The following is a 7,336-nucleotide window of genomic DNA, read 5'->3' as shown; positions in this document are numbered from 1 at the left end:
CCCTCGAAGTGATCATTTCCTATTTTCTTCCTTCTTTTATGATAAAACCTTAGGGTTCTTTTATTTGGTATCAGAGCTATTCTTTCTTTAATGATAAGACCTTAGGATCTTATCAATATCATCAGTTTCTAAAGTTCTTTCTAAGCCCTAAATAATCAAATACATACTAGTGCATGAAACAACCCTTCATGTATAGGAAATTTCAAAATTAAGTGTTTTATAGCTGGTAACCAACTTCTTTAATATATTCCTTTGTCATGAAGAAAAGTACCTTGAAATAGTTGTAACTTCATATAAGGAATATGCTAATGAGCTTTCATATTTGAGTGGGCTGAGTTAAAAACTATGAGTCAATGTTGTGGGTTGAAAATAATACCATAGCATTAGCAAGGTCTACATGAGCAGATTGTAACAAATTAAGCACTCCCATGTCAATCTCCCGAGGTTGAAAAAGACTTGTCCTCAAGTCTTTTTTTGTTTCGTCAATATGATTATAAATGGACTTAAATCAGCCACATTAAATTAGACTTGTCCTCAAGTCCTTTTTAGTGCAGCGGATAAAAACGATGTCAGTTCGAAAATATTTCATTTGATTAAAGCTTGTATCGAAAATGTGAGTTTAACTTGAAAATGTACAAAAGCGTAGTGAAAGTAGTAAGCAAGTAAGGTAGTTTGTAGTAAGGGAAATTACACAAATAGAAATGTAAACTGAGTTTTATAGTGGTTCGATCGTCGTGACCTATATCCACTCCCGATTCCTCTTCCGTCAAGGCCACCGGCATCCACTAGTGATCTTCTTTCAATGAGCAAAGATCAACTACCCTTTTACACCCCTCTTCTCCTTTTCATAGGTTTAGGAGACAACCTTTTACAAGCACTCACTCCTCCCTAAATAGAATTATAAACTTAGAGTTAGAGGAGGGCATTTCCAAGTGATTGCTATAGCGTTTTCCCACTATTAAGTTCTTTGTGCTTGTATATGTTAACCAATGATGAGAGGGGTATTTATAGGCTTCAAGTGGATTTAAACATGAAGCTTAAAAGTGTCTCATCCCTAATTTTTGGGGTACTGGCAGTACCACCGCCTGCAGCTCTAACATTGGGCGATACCATCGCTTAACAGTCTTAGATGTTGAATCTCGGATTTTGATGATGAAGTCAATTGTAATTTATTTGATCTAATCTATATGTTGAGAAAAGTGTGCAGGATTTACTATGATAGTAGTAAGATATAAATTAGGTGTTGTGTTGGAGTCAAGATCGAGATCTCATTGGGAGTTCGAGAGTTCGACGGAAGTCCGGATGTTTGTCGGAAGTTCTACCGAAACCAATCGAGAAGTCTAGGAGCTTGCCAAAGAAACTTGTCAAAACTCACCAAGAAGATCGTCATAAAGTCTAGGAGCTTGCTAGGAGTCTATCAAAACATTACCGAGAGTTCGTCGGATGTTCGCCGGAAGTACGCAATTGACGCACCGGAATAAGAAGCTCATCGGAAGAGCAATTGATGCACCGGAATAAGAAGCACTATAGATTATGTCTTAGTTATCATAGTTAGAGCGTAAATTAAGTTAGGATTGGGAGGTAATCCCACTGACTTAATTAAGGGCCAACTGGGCCCTTAATAAGGCTGAATTGGAACGAATTGAGCACCCAATTTAGCCCCTAAAAACATGACCGACGGTGGCACCGCCTGGAAGGCAGTGCCCCTGGTTTTCTGGGTGGTGGTACTATTGGCAACAGTGTTGCCAGCAGTTGCCAATGGTGGTACCGCCCTTGTTCGGCGGTGATACTGCCTAGAGTCAAATCAGCAATAGTAGTACCGCTGAATAACAGCGATGGTACCGCTAGTACCCTGGATTCTAAGGATGTGACACTTTTTGGCTCCAATTATGAAGCCATTGGGGCCTATAAAAACTCCACCCTTTTCTGCATGAATGGGCACAAAAGTATTTGCTTAATCTTTAAGTCTTGAGTCATAAAAGTGTTGTAAAAATTAGAGTTCTCCTCCTTCATCTCTTAGCCTCGTAACCATCCAAGAAAGAGGAGTGACACTTATAAGGGTTGTTTCCTAAACTTGGGAAAAGGAGAAAATGCTGTAAAGAGATATTCGGTCTTTATCTATTGAAGGAAGGCCTTTAGTGGACGTCGGTGACCTCGTCGGAGGAGGAATCCGAAAGTGGATGTAGGTCACCTTGACTGAACCCCTCTAAATTTCGGTTTGCCTTTTATTTATGAAATGTAATTTACTACAAACCTCCTTAATCTTCTCTTGCACTTTTATGAAAGCTTTCAAGTTTAACTTCTCTCCAAAATAGATTGAATCAAAACTATTTTCATTAGAATCAGTTTTAAACAAAACAAATATTTTTCTAAAATTGCAAAAGTTTTTCGCTGCACTAATTCACCCCCCCTCTTAGTGCTGCTCTTGATCCAAACATTAGAGATTGAGTCTAGATGATACCACCACCTGACATATTCTCGAAGATTATGCCACCGATGGTTCCATTTGTTAGGTCACTATTAGGCCTTTCACTTGGCCCAACACAGCCCAAACTTGGGCCCAATTGGCCCCTAATTGAGTTAGCCTAATTACAAACCAAGTATACCTAAAACCTACTTCGATCTAAACAATTATTACAAAGTTTGAATCAAATATTGTCCAGCATGTCATTGGTTCATCGACGCTTCATCTGATTCTTCAATGCATCGTCCTCTCTTATGGCCTATTGCCCAATCAGCCAGTTGAACTCTGCAACTCCGATTTCCTTAGTGCAATTTTTGCTCTTCTTGGCTCGATGCCCGAACCCATGGCCCAAAGCCTTCTGCAGATACGTTAATCGATCTTCCTACTCGACGTCCAATCTTCTGACATGTTTCACTCTAGCCTAACGTGATTCTTCCTACTTTAATTGTCTCTCCCTAATCGAAGCTTCCTACGTTACTCAAAGCATAGATCAGAACATAAACACTATTAATTGGTTTCGTCATCAAAATCTAAGAATCAACACTGAAACCAGAAAGAAAAGGAAGGAAGAAAAGTCCTTTAAGAAGGGCAAAGGCAGACTTGGTGAAAAAAAGGTTACTAAGAAAGACCCGACAAAGGACAAAAGATAAATACTAGTGCTTCCATTATGACAAAGATAGGCACTGGAAGAGGAACTACAAAGAGTACCTTGTTGAGAGCGTGAAACGAAAGCTTAGAGAAGCTTCAGTTATATTCATGATCAATCTCCATTTGTCAGACTCTTATGATAACACATGGGTATTGAATATATGTCGTGCTTATCACATTTGCAATTTGTTGTAGGTTCTAGAAAGACCTAGAAGATTGGCAAGAGGCGAGATGGACCTTAAGATAGGTAATAGAGAAAAAGTTGCTATAGTAACTATTAGCAAGGTCACCCTACATCTGCCTGGTGGAGATATTATTACATTGGATGCATGTTATTTTGTTCCTTCTATTATCAAAAGTACTATATTTATTTCATATTTGACAATTAGTGGATATAAATTAGTTTTTAAGAATAATGGTTGTTCAATAATATCAGATGATGAGATCATCATGAGATGAACATTTCATAATGGTTTGTTTATACTAGACATTGCTCCACATATCATGAATATAAGTATATCCAAGAGGAAATGAGATGAGGTGAACAGTGCATACCTTTGGCATTGTATGCTAGGTCACATCCATGAGGGAAGGATTCAAAAGTTGCTAAAGGATAGATATATATATCCATTCGATTATGAGTCATATATAACTTGTGAGCCTTGTCTTTGTGGAAAACTAACCAACTCTCCTTTTAGTGGAACTGGAGAGAGAGTCATTGAGCTGCTGGAACTCATACTTAGTGATGTATGTGGACCTATGTTAACTCATGCCATAGGTGGTTACTCATACTTTATTACTTTTACTAATGATTTCTCAAGATATGGACATGTGTACTTAATGAAGTACAAGTACGAGGCCTTTTAGAAATTTAAAGAGTATGACAATAAAGTGGAGAATGAGATTGGAAAGAGTATCAAGACTCTTCGATCAGATCAAGGAGGTGAGTAGTTGAATATAAAGTTCACTTAGTTCCTTAAAGACCATGAGATCCTAGACACCTCCTTATACCCCTCAACTCAATAGTGTATCTGAAGGAGGAATCGTACATTGTTAGACATGGTGTGGTCCATGATGAACTTCACTGACATCCCCATCTCATTCTAGGGATATGCCATAGAGACCGCAACTTACCATTTGAACAGATTTCTAACTAATTTGGTAGTGTCTACACCATATGAGATATGAAAAGGAAAAAAGTCCGATCTTAAAGTTGTTAAGAAGCCCGATCTGAAGGTTCCACTCCATAGCCCGAGTCTATTCATATACGTAGCACACAAGTTTTGACTTTACGTAGTTCTGATAGAGAATCTCATCCACCTAAGAGATATGTGAAGCATATTAAAGGAAAGGATGTTGAAGATATTGGTCCTTAGACTTACGAGGAGGGTATTACGAGTATATACTCCGGGAAGTGGCAAGAAGCCATGATTTCTAAGATGGATTCCTTATACTCCAATAAGGTTTAAAACCTAATTGATGCACCCGAGGGTATTATACCCATCGGTTGCAAGTGAATTTTTAAGAAGAAGATTGAAGTAGATGGAAAGGTAGAGACCTATAAAGCAAGGCTAGTGGCTAAGAGATATCGTCAAAGATAAAGTGTTGACTAGGTGAAACTTTCTCATCCTTAGTAATACTAAAGTCCATCTGAATACTTTTAGCTATTACAGTATACTATGATTTTGAGATCCGACAGATGGACGTGAAAATCGTGTTCCTCAATGACAACCTAGAGAGGAGGTGTATATAATATAGCTAGTGGGATTCTATCCAAATAAGGTGTGTAGGTTGTTGAGGTCTATTTATTGACTAAAGCAAACTTCCCAAAGTTGGAATATAAGATTTGATGAGGCAATAAGATCTTATGACTTCGTTAAGAATAAAGATGAGCCTTATGTGTACAAGAAGGTAAGTGAGAGCACCATCACCTTCTTGATATTATATGAGGATGACATCCTGATCATTGGAAATGATATATGAATACTATCCACAGTAAAGTCTTGGTTTGTTAGGATCAAGAGCAGTACTAAGAGGGGGGGGGGGGTGAATTAGTGTAGTAGAAAAAATCATCGGTTTTGTAAAAGATTCGTTAGTTGAAAACCAATCTTGGAAAGTGCTTGACTTTTGAGTAAATGAACTAGCAATTAAGTTAGAAAGTAATGGAAGTAATGAAAAGCAGAATGGAAATGAGCACACCGGAATTTATAGTGGTTCAGTCGTTGTGACCTACATCTACTTTTGATTCCTCCTCCATCGAGGTCACCAACATCCACTAATAGTCTTCCTTCAATAGGCGAAGGCCAACCACCTCTTTATAGTGCTTTCTCCTTTTCACAGGTTTAGGAAATAACCCTTATAAGCCTCACATCTCTCTTGAATGATCACAATACTAGAAAGGGAGGAGGAGGACTCTTTACACTTTTACAATACTTTCACACTCCAAGACTTCAACATTTTGTTCACACTTTTGTGTCCTTTCATGTAGAAAAGGGTGGGGTATTTATAGGCCCCAATGACTTTAGAATTAGAGCAAGAAAGTACCATATCTCCATATTTTAGGGTACTGCTAGTACTACCACCATTATTGGGTGGTACCACCGCCTACAGACTGACACTAGGTGGTACCATCACTTAGTTTGGGTAGTACGATTGCCTGACAGAGCTCGAAGACTAAGCTCTAGCGGTACCACGCCTGACAAGGCGATACCACCACTTGACAACATTAGCTGCCAATGATACCATCGCCTAGAGAACCTAGGAGATTGAGTCCCAAGCAGTGCCACCGCTGGCCGTGACTTCAAGTGCTGAATGGGCTATTCAACCGGCCCAATTCAGCCATGTTAATGGCCCAATTGGCCCCTAACTGAGTTAGTGGGATTACCTCCCAATCCTAACTCAACTTATGGTCTAATTACGATAATTAAGACATTTAAACAACAAATCTCTATCCGGTATGTCAATTGTTCTCTCGGCGAACTTCCAACGAACTTCTTAGTGAACTTCCGGTAAACTTCCGGCGAACTCCTGATGAACTCTCAGCGAACTTCCGACGAACTCTCGACGAACTTCTGACGAACTCTTAGCAAGCTCCTAACGAACTCTCGGCGAGCTTCTAGCAAACTTCCGGCACATCGTCCAAACTTTGACTCTAACCCAATATCTGCTTTATGCCTTACCACTATTGTAGTTAATCCTTCACACTTATCTCAATATATATATTAGATCAAATAATTTACCAATTGATTTCATCATCAAAATTCGAGATTCAACAATCTCCCCTTTTTTATGATAACAATCAATTGATGACGGAGTTAACCTTAACTCCCCATATCTATATGTCATACTTGAGAAAAGATACTCTTGAATTCAAGGCCTTTGAATTCAAGCATCAAACCGATAAGTTATATTCATTTAAACTTATCAACATGCACATTATGATACTTATCATAATTTATAAATTCAAAATACGATACCATGTATTTATCAATAAAAAATGATGTCAAGGCATGACATCCATTTTTAAGTCCAATAATAATAGACAATCATCATTTTCAAGTATGAAACGGATTTCAAATATGAAATTTAGCAAGATGATAATTCTCAATAAAAGATGACAATTCATCATTTCGAGGCATGATATCAATTGTAAATAGCATGATAAATTCGATACTTTATCATAATGATAGACAATTATCAAGGATTCATAAAATATTTGAAGTATTTACGATGTATATGAAGTACATTTTGATATGTTTCAAGTATTTGTGATGTGTTGCGACATATTTGATGATTCCAATTATATTTCAAGCATTCGTAAAACCTTCAAGCATTTAGCATTCGCTAAACATTCAAGCAATTACGATGAGATACATTTTATACATTTATCTAAAATATTTATAATGTCAATTTATCATTAATTTGTCATATTTCTCCTCTTTTGTCATTAACAAAAAGGAGAACAATGCAAATGTGGTAAAAAAAAATTAAAGCAAGTTCCACACCAATTTGTCTAAGCCAAAAAGGAAGGTAAGCAAAAACTTTGCATGATAACTTCTTTTGGATAAGCTAACATTTTTACTCAAGGGCGTTTTGGTTCTTCTTTAGATGTGCAAGTTTCTTTCTTCCTTTGTCATAAAAATAAGAAGAAGAGGAAGATGGGTAAGGAAAGAATATTTCAAGAACCAAATTCATAAAACGATTTGAACCAAGTCAAATTCAAAA

Source organism: Musa acuminata, chromosome BXJ1-5 (assembly GCF_036884655.1).
Source record: "Musa acuminata AAA Group cultivar baxijiao chromosome BXJ1-5, Cavendish_Baxijiao_AAA, whole genome shotgun sequence".
In the NCBI taxonomy this organism is placed as follows: Eukaryota; Viridiplantae; Streptophyta; class Magnoliopsida; order Zingiberales; family Musaceae; genus Musa; species Musa acuminata.
Note: the sequence above shows the minus strand (reverse complement) of the source record.